At 47.1% G+C, this 19,909-nt stretch overlaps 1 protein-coding gene across 1 annotated transcript in view; it reads left to right on the forward strand.

Moving 5' to 3' along the window:
* Positions 1-19,909, forward strand: part of FAXC (failed axon connections homolog, metaxin like GST domain containing) — a 513,582-nt gene that overhangs the window by 388,761 nt on the left and 104,912 nt on the right. The window lies entirely within an intron of this gene.

Consider the following 19,909-nt stretch of genomic DNA (forward strand, 5'->3'; position numbering starts at 1 on the left):
AGAACTTCATGTCCTGCATGACAAATGAGACGATTTCTAAACCGTGAGAATTTAGGTCTATATCTCATAATTTCAATCATATACCCTCACATCATAAAGCTTACAACTCCTTACAAAGAAGTTGATAGCATAACATGTTTCTTCCTAATAATACTAGCCATCTGAAGATAGCTCAAAACCTATTTCATTCTCTGTTAAAGTGTTCCCGTGAATTGACCATTGTTGTCCTCATGCTCACAACGCCAATTTTTCTTTTTTTTAATCAAACATTTTATTGTTTTTTGGAAACATAAAAACATACAGCCTCGCGCAGCGAGGTAACGCATATTTCCCCTTTCCCTCCCAACCACAACTTCACACCATGGGTCCAATGCGATGGAGTCTCTAAACACATCTTGTTGCGTTTGTTGCGCTGGTATCTCGTAGTTCTAGTTTCCTGTGCATGTCCTTGGGTGCTGGCTCAGTGTACTGATGTTGAGTACCTCTGAGTGTGCATCTTCCCACTTTTGCTATATGTTCTGGGCTTTCTCAGGACATCCCCTAGCTGTGTAGACTCTTTTTTCCATTGCAATCCAAATGTCCACATCCGTGGTCCATTGCGCGTAGCTCGATGTCGTCTCAGAACCCCAGAGTTGTGCTATGTTTCTCTTCCTTAGTGCAGTACTGGTAGATAAAAACAGTTTTTCGTATTGTGACAGCTCGACTTCCTCTTCTATCCCCAACAGTAGATGTTTCGCGTTTCTGTGAATCGTCTTGCCCATGACCCTTGAGAGTTCATTGCAGCACTGATGCCAGTATTGTTGAATTACAGTACATTCCCATAGTATGTGATAATAAGAGCCCTCTTCCCTTTTGCATCTCAGACAGGATGAGTCAGTGGTTTTGCCCCAGTTAAATAATGCTACCCTTGGGTAATAAATTCCGTGCAATATCTTCAGTTGGATTAGTCTGAGCCTAAAAGAGATAGCTGATTCTCTGGGGAACATCAGAGCAGTTACCCATTCCTCTGGGAGTATGGCACCCACGTCCCTTTCCCATTTGGCTTTCAGACCCGACATTTCCCCAGTAGCAAAGGAGGTTATGGCATTGTACATGATGGACGTAACTTTGTGCTTAATCATTTCCGGGAATAGGTTGCGTTCTAGCACGGTATAGTCAGGCATGTCAACCATTTCGGGGAGATGGGCCTGTAGCACATGTTTAAGTTGGGTGTAGTGATACTGCTCATTTGGTGGGAGTGCGAAAGCAGTGGCTAAGTCTGTAAATGATATTATTTTGTTTTCTTTCACTACATCCCCAATTTTGGTAATGCCTAATTGGGCCCAAGAGTGCCATTTCGGTAGTTTGTTCACTTCCGGGAGGTATTTATTATTCCACAGTGGTTGTACTGGAATTAGCTTTTTGTCCCAGCCTAAGTATTTTTGTGTGTCTGTCCATATGCGAGTTATGTGTGTCATCATGGACGGGGTAGCAGACGGGACTTTTTTGCAGTAGAGGTGTTTCATAATGTGTTTTTCTTGTTGGTTGGGGTCTTGCGTTCTTTTATGCGGTAGTGTGGTATCCCCATGGAGTCTATTGTTTACTATTGCCATCTGGCTAGCCCAGTAGTAGGTTTGCAGGCGGGGGGAGTCCAATTCCGCCTTCCCATATGGATCTTTGTAGTGTGGTGAGTGCCAAGCGAGGGTGACCCCCATTCCATAGCAATTTCCTTAGTGTCTGGTCTATTTTGTGGAATTCACTGGGCGCTATAGGTAGTGGTGCATTTTGTAATATGTAGAGAAAGCGTGGGAGCGCCAGCATCTTAAAAAGTGCAGCTCTACCTAGTAGTGTTAGTGGTAAGGACATCCAGTGACGGACGTCTTCCTTGAATCTCGCCGTTATTGGGAGTAGGTTCTTGGGCACATAGTCTGTTAGGTCATTCGTAATCTGTATGCCTAGATATTTGAATTGTTCCTTCTCCACGCGTTAGGGGCACTCGTCTGGCACTGCGTTATCTATTTACTTTAATGGGAATAGTATGGACTTAGTCCAATTGACACGGAGGCCGCTGAAAGCGCCGTATCTAATTAGTAAACGTGTCACTGTGAGGATATCTTGTCCTCCCAGTCGTTCGACCACCTGAAGCCACTCCGTGATTGTGTGGATCTTAATAGAATTGCTAAGGGTTCAATTGCTATAGCAAAGATCAAGGCTGATAGGGGCAGCCTTGCCTCGTGGCTTTGCCTAATTGGAAAGGGTTTGAAACATGTCCATTCACCTTTGTTGCCGCTTCTGGGAGGTTATATAGCAGTTTGACCCAGCTCCTAACGTATGGTTCTATGCCCATGCGCTGCATAATTACACAGATTGCTTCACAGTAGACAGAGTCGAAGGCTTTTTCGAAATCTATGGCGAGTAGGGCCAGGGGATCCTGTATCTTGGGTAGTTTTTCTAACGCTGTATGCAGTCTGTTTATGTTCTGCCTCGTGGACCTCTGTGGCATGAATCCACACTGGTCCGGATGTACCAGTGTGTGTCTGACTTGTTGCAGTCGGTTGGCTAATACCTTCACCAATATTTTCGCCTCGCAGTTTATCAGAGAGATAGGTCTATAGGAACTGCACTTATTGGGTAGTTTATCTGCCTTGGGCAGAACTATTATCGTGGCTTTCCTTAAGTCTGGGGGTAGAAGGTGTGGGGAGATTACATTCACGCCTATTTTCTTCCATATTTCGATGGGGAAGCCATTCGGGCCTGGGGTCTTGCCCGAATGGAGTTCCGACATGGCTTGGGTTAGCTCTTCTTCAGTGATTTCTTATTCTAATATGTTAGACTGTTGTGCATTTAGGGTGGGGAGGGTAATTTCTCCCAGGATGTCTGTCGCGGGTGGTGAGGATGGTGCTTTGTATAGCTCAGCATAATATTTTGCGAAGCCTTCCGCAATATCTAGGTCTGTTACTAGTGGTTCTGGTTCTTCTGTTGTCAATTTCCTAATTTGAGTGAGGCCCAGGTCTCTACGTTCTAGCCATGCCAGTATTTTCCCGGCATTGTCCCCTGTTTCATATATCTTCGTCCTCATCGCTGTATGTGCCTATTTCGCATTGTCTAAAGCTATGTGTTGCAGTTGTGTCTGTGCTAATTGTAGTGCGCAGTGTATTTCCGGTTGGTCCTGGGTTAGGTGATCAGCCTCTGCTTTTTGTACTTTTGCTTCGGCTTCACGTATTGCTTTAAGGTGTTGTTTCTTGTGGGCTGTGGTCCAGGCTATGATTTCACCTCTGAGCACTGTCTTTTATGCTTCCCATTACGTCACTGGGCTATCTACAGAGTCAGTATTTATCTCAAAGTATGCTTCAGTAGTGTTTTGGATGTGTTCTACTAGTTCTGGGAAACCTAGGTAGTAGCCGTTCAGTCGCCAGCTGGGTGGGGGGGTTGATCTGTCGGTTTTAATCATTATTGTGAGTAGGGAATGATCTAATATACCTCTGGGGAGTAGTTGTGCCTCACATGCTTCATGCATGTTATTTAGTGGTAGGAAAAAGTAGTCTAGCCTAGACAGTGAGGCGTGTGCTCCAGGGTGGTATGAGTATTCCCTTGTGTCAGGGTGTAACGTTCTTCACACATCTTGTAGCCCTAGTGCATTAGTGAATGTATCGAGTTTGGTGCGTACATCCGCGTTCCTGGATCTTATATGTGTTCTATCAAGGTCTACATTCATTACTTCGTTGAAGTCTCCTCCAATTAGTGTGAGGTCTGCAGGGTTGTTCGCGATTAGAGGAGTGATGTCATTGGTCAGGGGGGTTAGTAGGTTAGGTGGTGCATATACAGCTATCATGGTTACAGTGCATTCCCAGAGGGTCCCTGTCATGTGTACAAATCTCCCTCCTGTGTCGTCCATAATGGACACAGGCGCAAAGGGGAGTCTTTTGTATACCAGGATTAGTACCCCTCGTGATCCCATGGTGAATCCGGCATGTAATGCTAGCTTGTAGTTAGTGCGTCTGAATAGTGTACAATTTGTACCAGCCAGATGTGTCTCCGTAAGGAATGCCACGTCTGGGGAGTGCCGGTTCAATGATTGCATTACCAGTCGCCTTTTGATACTGTTGCCTAGCCCGTTTACATTCCACGTCATCACTCGGATGGTTCTATTTTTATTCCCATTGGTAACCCCTGCCATCTGAGTTGTGTATAGGTGATGTCAGTGTGAGTCGGACATCTGAGGGTGTTGTGTAGTTTAGCACCATAGTTAAGGGCTTGCCGTGACTATGTGAAGAATGGTTTCCTATTGAGACATGCTTGTACATTTGTGTTGTGTGATTTACTAGCAATAAAAGAGTATTACAGTGTGTGTGTTAGAGACGGTGTGATTCTTAACGTTATAACTTGTATCCCCCACCCCATACTCCACCCAACTTGAAGCATCTGTCGCCCCATATAACAAACTAAAAAATCTGCCAAAGTTAGACAGTTAACTCATTAATTAGTAACAGTTACCCAAATTCCCTCCCTCTGCTCGTTCTCGATCTTCGCTTTCCGGTCTTCGCTGGAAAGTCTCCTGGAGGGTGGTTTCTCCTTTGGGAGGAGCCTTCCTTAGAGCTCCTTCCCCAGCGCCATATGTCCGGGGTTTACATGTTAGGTTTCTTAATGTGGTAACCCACCAGGGCTCCGAGCCGGTTGGCCTTGCACCATTCCATGTTTCAGGTATCCATTGACTCTGGGGGGCCGTGGGCAGCAGTTAGTGTTCCATCTGATCAGCCACCGGGTCCATGGCGTCCACACCAGGGGCATTTGGGTTCTCCCAGGGAGGGCCTCTCCGGCCCGGGTCGGGGCCTCCTTTCGCATCTTTGTGGTCTCGCAGACCAGTCGCCTTTGATATTTGTTTCCGCCCACCTCCACGCTTCTTGTGGATCCGTGTAGTGGATCGTAGAGCCTTTGTAATAGATTTTGAGTTGGGCTGGGAACAGTAGCCCATATTTCACTTTCATGAGAGCCAGTTGTCTCTTGAGTGGCTCAAATGACTGCCTTGCTCGCTGTATCTCCCTGGTGTAGTCGGGATAGAATGCAATCCGGGATCCATTATGGGTGATCGTTCCTTTTGTGCGGGACATTTGGAGGAGTGCATCTCTGTCCCGATAATTAAGCAATTTAGCAATCACTGTTCGGGGAGGTGTGCCCGGGGGTGGTTTGCCCGATGGAATTCTGTGTGCCCTCTCCACTGAAAAAAAGTTTGAGAAGGAGTGGGGCGCAAAGATGTCCACTAGCCACTGTTCCAGAAACAATTCCATACTTTGCCCTTCCTCTCCCTCAGGCAGTCCGAGAATGCGTACGTTGTTGCGGCGTGATCTGCCCTCACCTTCATCCACCCGGTTGTCTAGTGTTTTGAGGCGGTTTAGAGCCTGCAATAGTTGCTGGTTGATGCCTCTGATGTTGTCCTCTGTTCCAGAGATGCGCTGTTCCGCCTCCCCTGTACGGGCAGTGAGCTTCTGGAGATCATGTCATAGGAAGGAAACGTCTGCAGCAATGGTCTCCATGGAGGAGCGTGAGCTGGCTATCGGGGCCATTACATCTCGCAGTGACAGGTTTTCTTCATCCCCTGGAGGGTTTAAGTGCGGCGTGTGACTTGCCGATGCCGAGGTGTTGGCGACCGCGAATTAGTCCATGCTGCTCTGCGTAGCTGTCTTCCGTTGTTGCTGGTCCTTGCCCATCGTGTTGATTTGGGTGCCTGGATTCTTACTGATTGTTGTCTAGCAGGCCGGGTTAGGGTCCCACCAGTCTGCGTGGGCGTGCTACACCAGCCGTAGCAGCGCCGGGTCTCTAGGTTCGGCTCTTGCCCATGTGCGCATCACCAGTGTGTGCGGGGTTTCCTCCCCCCCACCAGCGTAGTTCGTTGGGTGCCTCGTGGAGGCGCAGGCCTTACTGTCTTTCAGTCGTGTCGCTTCATGCCGGGGCTCTGCAGAGCACTATTGTGGATGAGATTTGGTTGTTGTTTGGTATCGTGCCTGTGCCACGGTTTCTGATTTCTGGAAGCCGATGATTTGAGGGCTGGTCTCGCACCACCGTGACACAGTTGCTGCGAGTGAGGTAGCCGTCCTTGGCAGGGGGCGAGTATTTGGTGGAATCTGTGGCCAAGGGTAGTGGCAGATCAGGGCTGACAGGTGTTTGGGTCCACTTCCTCCCCTTCTCTGAGACAGGTCCGTATATAGGGCTTCACCCATCCACTGTTTATAAGGCAGGCTGCTGAGGTGTATGTGGGGGGGCACTTACTTGTTTGCGCCCCGAGCCATGGATGCAGCCCCGCTCTCCTTCACCGCCCGGGTACGGCGGGTTAGACTCCACCTTAGGCAGCCCTCCTCCTCCACTCGGGTTATTTCACTGCATCGGGCCGCTGCACCAGGCGACCAGGCAATTCGTCCGTGGCTGCAGGGGGGGCCACGGGCAGGCCTCCGCAGGTCACCGTAGGAGCCTTCTCATACGCCGCTCGCTTGACCAGCGACGAGCTGGTGTGCGCTGTGTATCTCTGGGTATCGCACTGGTGGGGTCGAGGTGCCCTCGAGGTCCGAGCCGCCTCGCACTACACGCCGCCAGGCAGGGCGCGTATCATGTGGTGTGTCACCTCCGCGGCGGGTTCCACGGATGTTGGTGTGTACCGGTCTCCGGATTCTTAAATGGCCCCACAGGAGTTCGTTGGAGGCCGCCCACGGTCCTGGGTCGGCTCAGCCCCTCCAGTGTCAAGTTGATTTCAGGCTGTGTCTGCCATTTTGGACTTGCGCCTATGGGGCCATGGTCCTCTGCTTCTCGTCGGATTTCTCTGCACTCCGACCAGGAGTCTGCTTCAAATTTGGTCGGCTGCCGCTCGGCACCCCCCGGGCTCAGTCGTTGTATTTTGGGGTTGTTAAACCCACGGAATCAGGATATTTTAACAGGATTCTTTCGGCGCTTGGAGGCGCCCAGGCAGCTCATCTCGGCATCGCTTGCGCGCTGGCTGCGCCCCCTCTCACAACACCAATGTTGTCTCCAATAGGTCAGTGAACAAGTCACCATCACTAAATGCCATTATAGCAGTTTCAACTCCAACTTCCCCACTCTCTTTCCATGTCCATATACTCCCTGGTTCCCCTCATTCTGAGCTTACAGTGCCTGCTTTGAGTCTCCCTTTGCTCATGATCTTCTGGCCCTTGTGACTGGTTGCTTTATGGGATGCTTAATTCCCCTCTTCTAGTGCCTTTGGGGATAGATAGGGGGCATGTGTTCTATTATCTGAATAGTATAGAATAATATGAATAATATAGAGTGTATATGCAGTGTACACATGTATCTATAAAGCCTGGGTAATGAGAAGGAGGCTGGTAAAACCAAAGGCTGAGACTAGGGCTCTTAGAGATGTAGGATCAGCCATATAATTGTGATGGCCTAGCATTTTGTATTATCGAACGGCTTGCTGGCATATGCCTGTCACTCGCAGTATCAAAAAAAATATGAAAACACTGTAAAGGTCGGCATTTTAATAGTGCCAGTACAGAACACCACCTGTAAGTAATTGTGCCTGCAATCATTCTATTGACTGCTAAGGCCACTATACAATGTTGATTTTGTGAACGCTTGAATAATCTGCTGATGATCTCTTTCATAAGAGTAGTGCTTTTAACTATGCAAAACCAAAGAGTGATGGCTGGAAAGTTAGAGAATGAATCTTAACCACAGGCACAGCTCTGAGCAGCCCTCCACACTATGTTTTTCAGCCTGCCGAGCCACTACAGAAGGGGAAAGACCCTATGCAAATCAGGCTTGGTCTCACCCCAAAAGGGGCATTCCAGCCCGATTTGCTAGGTCACATCCCTTCTGCACAAAACCACAAGCATTCCCATACATGTTTCGGCCTCATTGGGTTTCATCAGTTAAAATTGGCTTGGGTCTCTAGGGCCCGCAAGCACGGGCCCACATGTTAATAACTATGCCCATGGCCATACTATGTTCTTCCTCTTTTGATGTTTGAGCTGTTGTGTACAAACCTGTTCTATTAACTATCAGTATGTTATTTATTCCTCAATGTTGAATAAAGCTCAATGTATAGATTATCTTAATAGCATTCCAATGCTGTACACCATTTTCATTCAATTAAGCGAATGAGCAGTGAAATTAAACGTATTTAAAGCATAGCAGGCAGCTGTGCCTGATCACATTCAACTCTTGCTTTCTTTTATTGTTATTATTTATTGTTGTATAGCAACACAGTTGTATTTCTTGTCCAACACATAATGCTTTACTGTAGTGGCTCAGGTGTCTCATTACTACCAACTTTCCATTGACTTAATGCTTATCCCCCAGTAGGCTTATGTTTACAGTTCATGGTTAATGGTGGGTGAATGGGGCCAATGTGAGACCCTAACCTTTGTGTTCCGGCCTCCAATCAAATCCCCACCAATCAACCAGTGATCCACTTAACCACCCCACAGCGACCCTCATACTTCCAGTGATATATTTGGGGAGCTCTGCGCCTATTTTTTTGCAAGGAGGCAGGTCAAGCCTTGTCCGACTCCAGTTCCATAAAGGTGCATGCCTCATCATAGTGAGCATTTAGTTTGGCAAGGAACTATATGCCGATTTGGCTCTTAGATTTAAGAGCCTTTTCTTAATGAAGTTCCTTCTCCTCCACTCCGGAGGAGCAGATATCCGGGAAGGCAAGAGTGTGTGACATGTTGCAGATCGGTTTACTTCTTTTACTCCTAATCCTTTTCAATATTTCAGGTGATTTTGCCCCTATATTCTGGGAACATTTTATGATGCTCACCTTGCAGTTGTCCCTTAAGAGCTTTAATTGATCCTCAACCCAGTGATAAAAAAAGTACCCTGTTCAGAACCTTGGACGATGCATGGAAATGCAACCATATGCATGCTGATGGCTCTTGCCTGATTCCCAAATCTGCCTGTGAGTTTGCGAATAAAGGAAGGTCTCTCATTGTATTTAGATTCACTTGTCAATCTGAACTCTGATCCCTGCTTGTCACAGCCTGCCTGACCTTAGCATAGCTGCCATCTTCAGGTGCCTTTGACATTTGTGCCCAGGACTGTTCTGGCTCATAGCGGTGCTCACAAACTGCCACCCACAAAACTCAGGACCAGCCACACTCATAGCCCGGTGTATCTCTCTGTTCTCTCCTCTGTGTCTCAACTCATTAAGTGGGTTCTGACGTTAGTTACTGGCCAAGACAGTTAATCTTAGTGTCTCCTGGATTGTTCTCCCACTAGGGCTGCTCCTGGTCACCATCAGCAGGGTGAAGGTGGTTAGCACATCTGGGATCATGGGGGACACCTGGCTTTACAACAGCAGGGTGAGCCTCAACTCACTTAGAAGCAGGTAGGTTAGCATGGGTCCATATTCATCAAAGTGAAACAAGAAACCACATTCACATATCAATGGCTTTAATATTATAATTCTGGCATTAAATAAAGTGCTTAGCAAACACCACTCAGAATACATGGAGTGAGATTTAAAGTATCTTATTTCTTTCGGTGATCTTTATCTATGTTATCATTATTACGATCATTTTATTTAGCACTTTATATATGCACACACACATGATAGAACTGGTGTTTGTAACAGATGTATTTACAATTCTTTGATCTCTTTTCAGGGAATGGTCAGGGGGCTGGTCTGACCTTCAATGTCATTATCTCATATTCTAAAACTCTTGAACCCAAAACCCAACCACCGACCTGACCTCGCCTCCTGCCTCATCGACATAGAGCTCTGGATGACCCAAAGCCACCTCTTTTTAAACCCCTCCAAAACTGAGATCATGGTATGTGGCAACTCCGAACTTCTTCCACACCCACTACCCTGGCCATCTGCCATGGGCAATTCACCGACGCCCTCTAACTCAGTAAAAAACCTTGGATGCACCCTTGACTTCGACCTAACACTCTTGCGCCAAGTCAACAACGTCTCAAAGTCCTGCCACTACCACCTTAAAACTCTTAGGCGCATGTTTCCATATCTCTCCTTTCCCAACAGACTCTCTGTGGTTCAATCAATTGTTATATCAAGACTGGACTACGCTAACCCCCTCTACCTCGGAGTCCACGGTTACCAACTGAATAAACTTCAAAGAGCACAAAACGCCGCAGCCAAACTGCTACTAGCGCTCGGCCCAAGGGACCACATCTCCCTAGCCCTTAAAACTCTGCACTGGCTTCCAGTGGCCCCAAGGGTGACCTTCAAAACCTTATGCATTTCTCAACGAGCAGTGCATAAAACCAGATCTCAATATCTTCAAGACAAGCTAAAACCCTATCACCCTCCACGTACTCTAAGATCAAGCTCAGCCAGACTCCTAGTCATACCTAAAACAAACTCAGTCAGGTTAGGCGGATCATCATTCTCAGCCTTGGCCCCTGCGCTGTGGAACGCACTCCCACCCCACATCCGCCTAACTGAAGATCTAATGTCTTTCCGCAAGCTACTGAAAACTTGGCTCTTCCCCTAAAACCAACCCTTTCGCAAACTGACCCAAACTGAATAACCGCATCTCAAATGTCACAAACCCAACAAACCACCAGATCTTGATTAACAATAAGACAAATAACAATACAACATCAAGATCCATGCGAGAAATCGACAACCAATAACAGCTAATATAAACTAAAAGGACAAACAGAAAAGAACGAGTAAAAAAGATCAAAGCAGTGAGGTGGATAAATAAAAACATTTAAAAAAGCGGATGAGTGCGTGGAGCGGATGAGTGCGTGGAGCGGATGAGTGCGTGGAGTGGATGAGTGCACGGGGTGGAAGAGCGCGCGGGGTGGATGAGCGCGCAGATGCGTAAGAGTGCGCAGAGCAGAAGAGTGCGCAGAGAAGAAGAGTGTGTAAGAACGGAAGAGTCTATAGAGTGGATGAATGTTAGCGTAGAACAGACTAATGGGTAGAGTGGACGAATGAATGGAGCAGACGAGTGCGTAAGAGCGAATGAATGCGTAAGAGTCGAGGGTGTGTAGTTCGGGTGAATGGGTAGAGCGTGAGATGGTATAAAGCGGACGAGTGCCTGGAGCGGACGAGTGCCTGGAGCGGACGAGTGCCTGGAGCAGACGAGTGCCTGGAGTGGACAAGTGCGCAGAGCATGTAGAGCGTATGAGTGCCTAGATCAGATGAGTGCCTAGATCAGATGAGTGCCTAGAGCGGACGAGTGCTTAGAGCGGATGAGTGCCTAGAGCGGACGAGTGCCTAGAGCGGACAAGTGCCTAGAGCGGACGAGTGTCTAGAACGTATGACTACGTAGAACGGACAGAATGAGTGAAGTATGTGGATGGAATGGGTGAAGTACGTGGATGGAATGGGTGAAGTATGTGGATGGAATGGGTGAAATATGTGGATGGAATGGGTGAATTATGTGGATGGAATGGGTGAAGTATGTGGATGGAACGGGAGAAGTATGTGGATGGAACGGGAGAAGTATGTGGATGGAACGGGTGAAGTATGTGGATGGAGCAGGTGAAGTATGTGGATGGAGCAGGTGAAGTATGTGGATGGAACGGGCGACGTATGTTGATGGAACAGGCAACGTATGTTGATGGAACGGGTGACGTATGTTGATGGAACCGGCGACGCATATGGTTGGAAGGTATGAAGTATGTGGTTGGAACGTATGAAGTATGTGTTTGGAACGGGTGACGTATATGGTTGGAACGGGTGACGTATGGGTTTGGAATGGGTGACATGTGGTTGGAACGCATGACATATGTATGTAGAACGGGTGAAATATGGGGATGGAATGGATGATGTATGTAGAAGGTACTGGTGTAATATGTGAACGGTATGGGAAGTATGTCGATAGTACGGGTGAAATACATGCATAAATTAACTTTGAATAGACAAACCGGACCGGAGTACATTGAACAGATTCGAATTCATGGAACAGTTTCAAGTGTGTGGAACGGATCGGTGTACGCCGAACGGATTGGTGTGCGTCGAACGGATTGGTGTGCGTAGAACGGATTGGTGTGCGTGGAACGGATTGGAGTGAGTGGAGCGGATTGGAGTGAGTGGAGCGGGTTGGAGTGCGTGGAGCGGGCTGGAGTGCCTGGAGCGGGCTGGAGTGCGTGGGGCGGGCCAGAGTGCATGGAGCCGGCTGGAGTGCATGGAGCGAGCGGGAGTGCATGGAGCGGGCTGGAGCGGGCTGGAGCGCACGGAGCGGGCTGGAGCGCACGGAGCAGGCTGGAGCGCATGGAGCGGGCTGGAGCGCATGGAGCGGGCTGGAGCGCGTGGAGCGGGCCGGAGTGCATGGAGCGGGCTGGAGTGGATGGAGCCGCCTGGAGTGCATGGAGAGGGCTGGAGCGCATGGAGCAGGCTGGAGTGCTTGGAGCGGGCTGGAGCGCATCGAATTGCGTGATTTACATGGAATGGTCTGGAATGCAGAGAAGGTTTGAAAGAGCATGTACCCCATCATTTCACATCACCACGCTTACTCTCTCCTTTACACCACCATTCAACTAGAACACAGAGATACTATGACACCATTCAGTATAGCTGTTCTCATACCAACATCTGCCTCATACTCTAACTAAACACTGCAGATTACACATACCCCCCCTCGGCCCCCCAGCTAGGCGTTCTCCTCAGGCCTAACACAGCCACAATCGTTCTGGATAAATCCTGCCGGAACAAACACATACACTTGATGTCTCCACCACCACACCTACCACTAAGAAGCAGCTATTACACGAATGCCACATCAGCTGCACACATATCCGGTGCTCACATGCACCTTTTCACGCTCGCTACTCTCTCTACTGACCTGAACTACGGTTCCCAAGGGCGTTCAACCTACCAGCGCCTTCAGACCATACCAATGGTACATAAGGCGCTATAGAAATGCAAAGTAACATAACATAACATATAAGCATGAGAATATCAAAAGGGGGACACACTTTCAGAACCATTTCTAACTCCTTTGGGGACATCTTTATTTATCTGAGAGCACTTGTTAGTATACCCAATAATGTATATATATCCAGCAATCATAAAATTCCAAAGAGGCAAGAAACATTATCATATACTGCATCAAGCAACATTAAAGGAAAATAAACATATATCAGAGATACACCAATATGCATAGTCTGAACCGCGATAAAATATTGACATTAGAACATTCCTAAGCACATACATGCATTCACATCACAGTATTGCCTCAGGACCCCCTTTAATAGAGTATCAAACACTACAGAAGCAAAGGATTTCCAAGCCTTCGACTTATTTGGTAGTACATTCTGCTACATTACATTGAGCAGGACCGTCAAAGTACACTCCCGAGGCCCGACCTGTATGGGACTCTAAGCCATCACTTTTCAATGGCCCTAGTTGCCTTAGTTCTACGTGACATTGCTCTACTAAGGTATGAGCTCAGGGCGAAAGTAACTTTCACCTCTGCACATAGAAGTAGAAAGGTTAGAGCACATCTGTAATCTCTTAACCCTCTTTCTCTAAGGATATTTGCCAACCAAGTCTTTCTAATATTTGCGTAGATGGGGCAAAACACAATAAAATGGGCCATATTATCTATGTCCCCACACCTACAATGTTGACTAGTGCATACTTTCCATCTGCGGGTACCCACTGCCAACAGCAAAACGTCCATCCTCACTCGAGTTGGCAGGATTTTATGATGTTCATTAGTCACAAATGAGAGATAGCCTGTTAACCCCCTCATAGGTCCAAATGGTAGATACGTCCTAACTTGTGTGCTAGCCCACATCCCATCTTCCCTTGTATCCGCCAAAAGTTGTGCCATCCTATGTTTCAGAATTCTTTTCGGAATTCTAGTTAGCAGTGCTTGATTGTTAAGGCAGGATCCCAGACTCAACCAACCTTTGTAGGGGTGACTTGACATAGATGGGCCAATCGATTTTGCTCCAATTGCCAAGTGACAGAAAATTGTTTATCGGGGCCTTGGTTGTTCCGCCCCCCCATCCGATCAAACACTATGCCATAGTAAGATGGGTCTTTACTCCAACCATGTCCGTTATATATGTTTGCCCACACTCCACATGAGACAAGTAGACCAAGGTCGACTGAGGGACGGTTAATAACTTTCTTGGGAATACATTTTCTGCTATCTGCAGGGTAGCTGGGTTATAATATCCCCATATCTCACTGCCGTATATGTCCCTGCTGCGACTGCTTTCCCTCTGTATAGAGCATGTGCTTGGTCGAAAAGGGCCCAATATTTTTAGCAAATCTGAAGATCCCCCACTGTGATCTCTCTGATTTTAGTGCCTAATTTTAGTAGGTGTTCTTCCCAATTTAATGTGTTGTTAAATTTTAACGAGAGGTTGTCAAAACTTGTGCAAACCTTGAGAAAATTCCCATTCAGGCATAGCCTTGGGGTGGGCTTAGTTTTCCCTGAAATACACATTATTTGGCACTTTATTGAGTTCACTTTGACGCCCCTTTCAGTCATGTATGTCGAGTACCCGTCAACCAGCAAGTGTAAAGAATTTGGTGTAGTCGAGTCTAAAACTGCGTAGCTAAGAACTGGGAGCCTCCTCCCATCGCAGCTAGGTACGTCAGCCTGTAAGGCAAGCAGATACTCTGCCAGCGAGTTCGTTTATAGGTTAAATAGAAGATGGGAAAAAACACACCCTTGGCGGACCCCTTTCCTCACTGTTATTTCGTCACTAAACTCTCCTCCCTGCCATACCATACCTGCACCCTAGACTGATCATGAGGAGCCACGAATTCTCGCAGAAGGGCAGACTGCACACCCATTTCTCTCATCGTCTTCCATAGGCACTGCCTGTCCATAAGGTCAAAGACGGAGCTCAAGTCCATAAAGGCCACGTAGGCAGGAACTCCTATAATTGTCACATACTTGGCAAGGATCAAATATGAGTTCAGACCTTGGAAGATCATACCCTTCCCTGGACAAAAAGCAAGTTGGGTGTCCGCCAGTATATCATTGTACCCAACCCATTACTCAAGTCTTTTGAGAAGTCCTGAAAACAGCTCCAACGAGCTGTCTAGTAACGAAACGGGCCAAACACTGGTGTCCAAATTTCAAGCTGGCTGAAGAAATGTCATTCAGAACGCCATTCAACCCAGGGGATTTATACGGCCTTTTGCCTAGATAACACATATTTCATCTCCTCAATAGAAAATGTGCCCAGCTCATCTATGCTCCCCATATTTCCCTGCTCTTGTATTTTGCACCTTTCCTTTCCACAGACATAGAGGGCTTGAAAACAATCTATCCATGTATTCTCTGTGATATGTATCTCCCGGAGTTTCCGTACTCCCAGATCTAGCTTCTTGCTATTTCTTGACACCATAGACCAAAAATCCTGCCAGTCTTTTATTCATGCCAGTAGCACTGGGATTGCCGGAACCACTGAAGGTTTTAAAGTGGGATTTCTATTGTACTGTGGGTACTACATTGCTGCCTTCATTCAAGAGCTGTGGCAAGGGAGACATTCTTTGTTGCCCAGTGTCAGTCTGAGTCATCCACCTGGCACAATGGAGCCTGCGTACTACTAGATACTCTGATCTCAGAACTGGAGAATCAGTCTCTCTCTTGACTGGTTTTCACACAGTTCAGGAGGTTCCTGTACATAGTAGTTCTATTGAGAGGACAGGATATGCAAGGCTGTATCCCAAAACCAGAGAAAGAGGGCCCCAGACGAGTTGAGTGCCCATTTTGGGCATAGGGCTGATGATGCCCCCAACATCCTGAATGCTGAGAGCGGAGCAGTGTGGGTGAGTCTAGGGTGGCTGATGGACCTGGGCATGGGTGGGGGGCGAGGAGCATGCCCTCATCGGCAGAATCCCCATCCCACCTTCATCACTGGTTGTTGTTTCCACACCTTAGCCTGTAGGTGAGGGTACGCTGGTGAGGCTGCTTGGGGTCCAGACAGCCCAGGCTGGGCTTTATGGTGTCTGCCCTGGCAACCTCGAGGAAGTGTTGACAGACCCAGAAGCCTCCACTTTCTGGGCCAGGTCTTTGGAGGCAGCACCTTCAGTGATCAGAGGCCCATGGCGGGACGACAGCCTCAGCAAGAATCAGGCAACAAACCATTGGTTCTAGCGTTGTCGCCTCTGATCTTGTGCTCTCAGGCAACGGCCTTTATTCTTCACGGTGACGCTGCCTTGTGTCACCATGTGAAGACATGGCTGCGTGTGGGTAGGCACGCAGGCGGGCCCGCGTCACTCCTTCCGTGCATATGCTTGTAAGCCAGGTACAGAGACACCTTTCTGGGTCTTTACAGAGTCACATCCTACCTGAAATCTCCAGAAGGCACGCACTCAGCACTTCTGGATGTTGATCTCAGCGTGTAGCTGGAATGTAAGAGTGCCTGCCCTGATCTGGCCTGGCTTTCTGAACCCTTGTCGGCCTACATTCCACATTCTAAAACAATTCCCCCTACTTACTGGCCATTCCATCTAAAGTAGCCAGATCTCACAGCTGTTCTCTCTTTAAAGTGCACAGGAATGACAACTCTCATTTAATAACTGTTCACACGGCCTGAGGGGTTAACACCATAAACAGCAGCAGTCCTACGAGCCTCTATTTTATTCCGTAATCTATAATCCTATGCAAGGTTGACAGAAACTGCTTGGTGGCTCCAGCTCAAATACAATGTGGACGACGTGCACAAAGCATGGAATTATTTGCATAGAGTACCCATTCCCGTCAACTCCTTTTGCTTCTACCCTCTGTATAAAACAGTTGGCAGTTGTCGATACAACCAGGCATGCAAAACTAAATACAAGTGCCCATTCTTATGTAATCCCCACATATGCACATTATTAACCAGAAAAGCAGCCGTACCAATCAGTCCCTTGTAACAATGGCCTTGTGCAGGCTAATTTGGAGGAACTCGATGCCATGCGTCTAATCAAGGGTCCACGGATACCTCTGCAGGGGCCTCTTTCAATTTGCGACCAGATCCAGTAGATGCACTTATTTTGTGGGTAATTCCCGCTGTCACTCAGTGCAGGGAATTGGCATTAAAGATTTCCTCCTCCTTTTCTCTGATAGGGGATACAAAAATATGACTGTGCTGTGGGAGCAACTGTTTCTATTGAGGGAGCCCAGCGTAGAGCCGAACAAATACGCTAACTCATTGGCATTAAACATAGCCACAGAAACCACACGGCTACAACCAACCCATGGGAAATTGCTCAACATGTATTGCATTTTCTATCAGTCTACCCTTTATCTACTTCTTAATCGTCTGTGTATTTGTGGCTACATTTCCGGATCTCCCAAACAGGTTGTGACCAAGCGCATTATTGATTTGTACCCAACCTGGTTCGGTAGATCTCGCGTGTGGCGGCAACCTCTCTCTGGGACTCAGCACTGGCTGTCAGCCACCCAATGGAATGTGTTTATTTATTTCCTCGGTGCATTAAAACTTCTTGATGGTCATTTCCAAAGCATCTGAGTAACTCTTCTATTTTAGTTGATGCAGTCTTCACCCACATCCGCCCAGGAAGAAGCAGCATGATGGCCCTGTGGCAGCTTTCCATTGTTGGCCAGGGACCAGTACATTACTCCAGGGCCGTAAAAGGGATGTTGGCTGGCTATGGGCACTGTCAGTCGGTGCAATTCTATCGCCCTCTTAAGCGTCGATATTAAGCGTGTGGCTTCCCCCAGGCAAGATGAACTCTCTCATTCAGACAGAGTGGCGTCTTGCAGAAGGCCTGCCAATCTGCAGAAGAACACACAGAGCACTGTGTACTTTCTGGAGCATCTGCAGTGCCCTGGGTTTTACGGATTCATGTATTATTTTACCAGCACAATTGCAACAGCTGCATTGCCTGCTATGCAAACTCACTGACTAAGTAGAAGGCCTTTGTAATCAAGTCACCTATTCCTGCATATATCCAGGTACAATGCAGATGGTTCTACCCATGTTACAGAAACTGATACAAAGAGCAATAGTTTCGATATGATGTAATTGCAGCTATTAAATCAAACTTGAAACTAAAAAAAAAAAAACAAGCCCCTGACAAAGCCAACAGATTTCAGTCATCTTCTATACATGGGCACACCAACTGTCATTCGACTATAGTTGCTCGAAGTAACAGCTTGGCTGCAAAACATATCAAGCTGAAAATTATAAATAAGAGACGAGCACTGAAATAAACCGTGTGGGAGCAGAACAGCAGTGTTTAGACCTTGTGCAGCAGCTGGCAGCGGCAGAGCTGATTAGGATTAGCAGCTGCTTTGGAGCAGGCTTGGGCAGAATTTAAATCCACCTAATGCCATCAAGGATCACTTTCCCACAGAGCCAAACAATTAGTCTGCGTCATCGCGACGCTTTCAAGACAGTCCATCTGCAAACGCATTTACGTGCTCCTTGCATTTTCCACATGCGCGGCAGGACCTAGCGAAGAGGATGTTTTTTCTTCTGCATTGAAAGTCTCTGATTTTTGCCACAGCCCAAAACACAATCAACAAATACACTTGTGGCAGACTAGATAGTGTTTGCATTGAATGTTTACAGTCGTTACAAAGCATAGAAGCAGTGCTTAATCTGTGGTGGGACTTGCCAGGGCTCAGCCCCGGGACTTATTTCTGAGCCTCGGCACTTATTTTTAACCCCACTTTGATTATGTTGTGGTGTTTTGGCAACTTTATTATTTTAACTGTCAGTCATAGTAACATAACAATCAACGACAGCGTTCACTGGCCAGGGTCTCTGCATCCGGGGCTGACACATTGTTATTCACAAACCTTATGACCCAGGCTGGCATGGCTATTTATCCATGTTCATGAAAAACAATGAGATGGAAGGAGGCAATCCTGGGCACTGATGCTGGCCATGTCCACACACTGCCCCACTCAGCCTGCATGACATTGCGGCACATTCTCTAGTGTAATAACCAGCAGGACAGTCACCAGCCAACAGCCCCAGCACAGGGGTAAAGTCAGTGAAAAGACCCATATCGAACAGGAGAAACAGTCATGAGTGCCAACCTATGCAAGACGATCTTGCTGCAGTGCTTGACAGGCAACGCATCAGTTCAGTAATGATTTTGCCAACATTCGTCCATCAATTTACCATAGGAGGAAAGCATTTTTGCAATTTTCTTCCTGTGGTTAGATGGTTAACATGCTCCACTGAGAGGATTTAGAGCAAAATGTTAGTGATGATGTGTTTTAAAGAAACACTTAAACATTTCTTTTATTTCAAGACACAACTAATATGTTATGTTGATTTCACCATCAATGAACCAGTGGTAGTTGGAGCGTTAACCTCAACTATGTGGACATTGAATGGAGCAGCCGTGTGACACTGTATGGAGCAACATTGGGTGCTGTCAAAAACGGGGAACTGCCCCTCCCCCATGCAAGAAAGTATTTGGCCCATGGCACTTATTTCTTCTAAATTAAGCATTGCATAGAAGCTTTATATTGACCGGGTACTGCATGTAGTGTGCCTTTCAGATATGCATGTACGTCACTGACCGGACAAATTCGCATTGAAAAAGTAAATAGCTTTGGCTGATGCATGGGCATTTGTCATTCATTGGCATCATATATCTGGTAAGTCACACCATTTCCAAGTCAGTGAGTGTGAACTTTACTTCGGTGGTAAACTACAGATTGAAAGTATTATATAAACATCAAATAGCCAACACTACTATTCACCAAAATACATGAAAATCTAATGGAATCTAAAAAATAAAATAAAAGACAAATATAAATGACATGATATTTGATCTATATACTAGTTGATTGCATATTCTTACATAACCTTTTTTATACAATAACCAGGGAATAGTATGTACATTTCCGCTCGACCATAAGGCTTCCAATAAGAATTGGGTTAACCAAACTTGTTCGATTCCCGATAATTGTACGACCAAAATAGGTGCCATACTATGGTGATCTTCTAGAAACTCAAGTCCCCGGTCCATATGGGTGGCATAATTCGG

The sequence above is a fragment of the Ambystoma mexicanum genome, chromosome 4p (genome assembly GCF_040938575.1).
Source record: "Ambystoma mexicanum isolate Mex_15411 chromosome 4p, UKY_AmexF1_1, whole genome shotgun sequence".
Taxonomy (NCBI): domain Eukaryota; kingdom Metazoa; phylum Chordata; class Amphibia; order Caudata; family Ambystomatidae; genus Ambystoma; species Ambystoma mexicanum.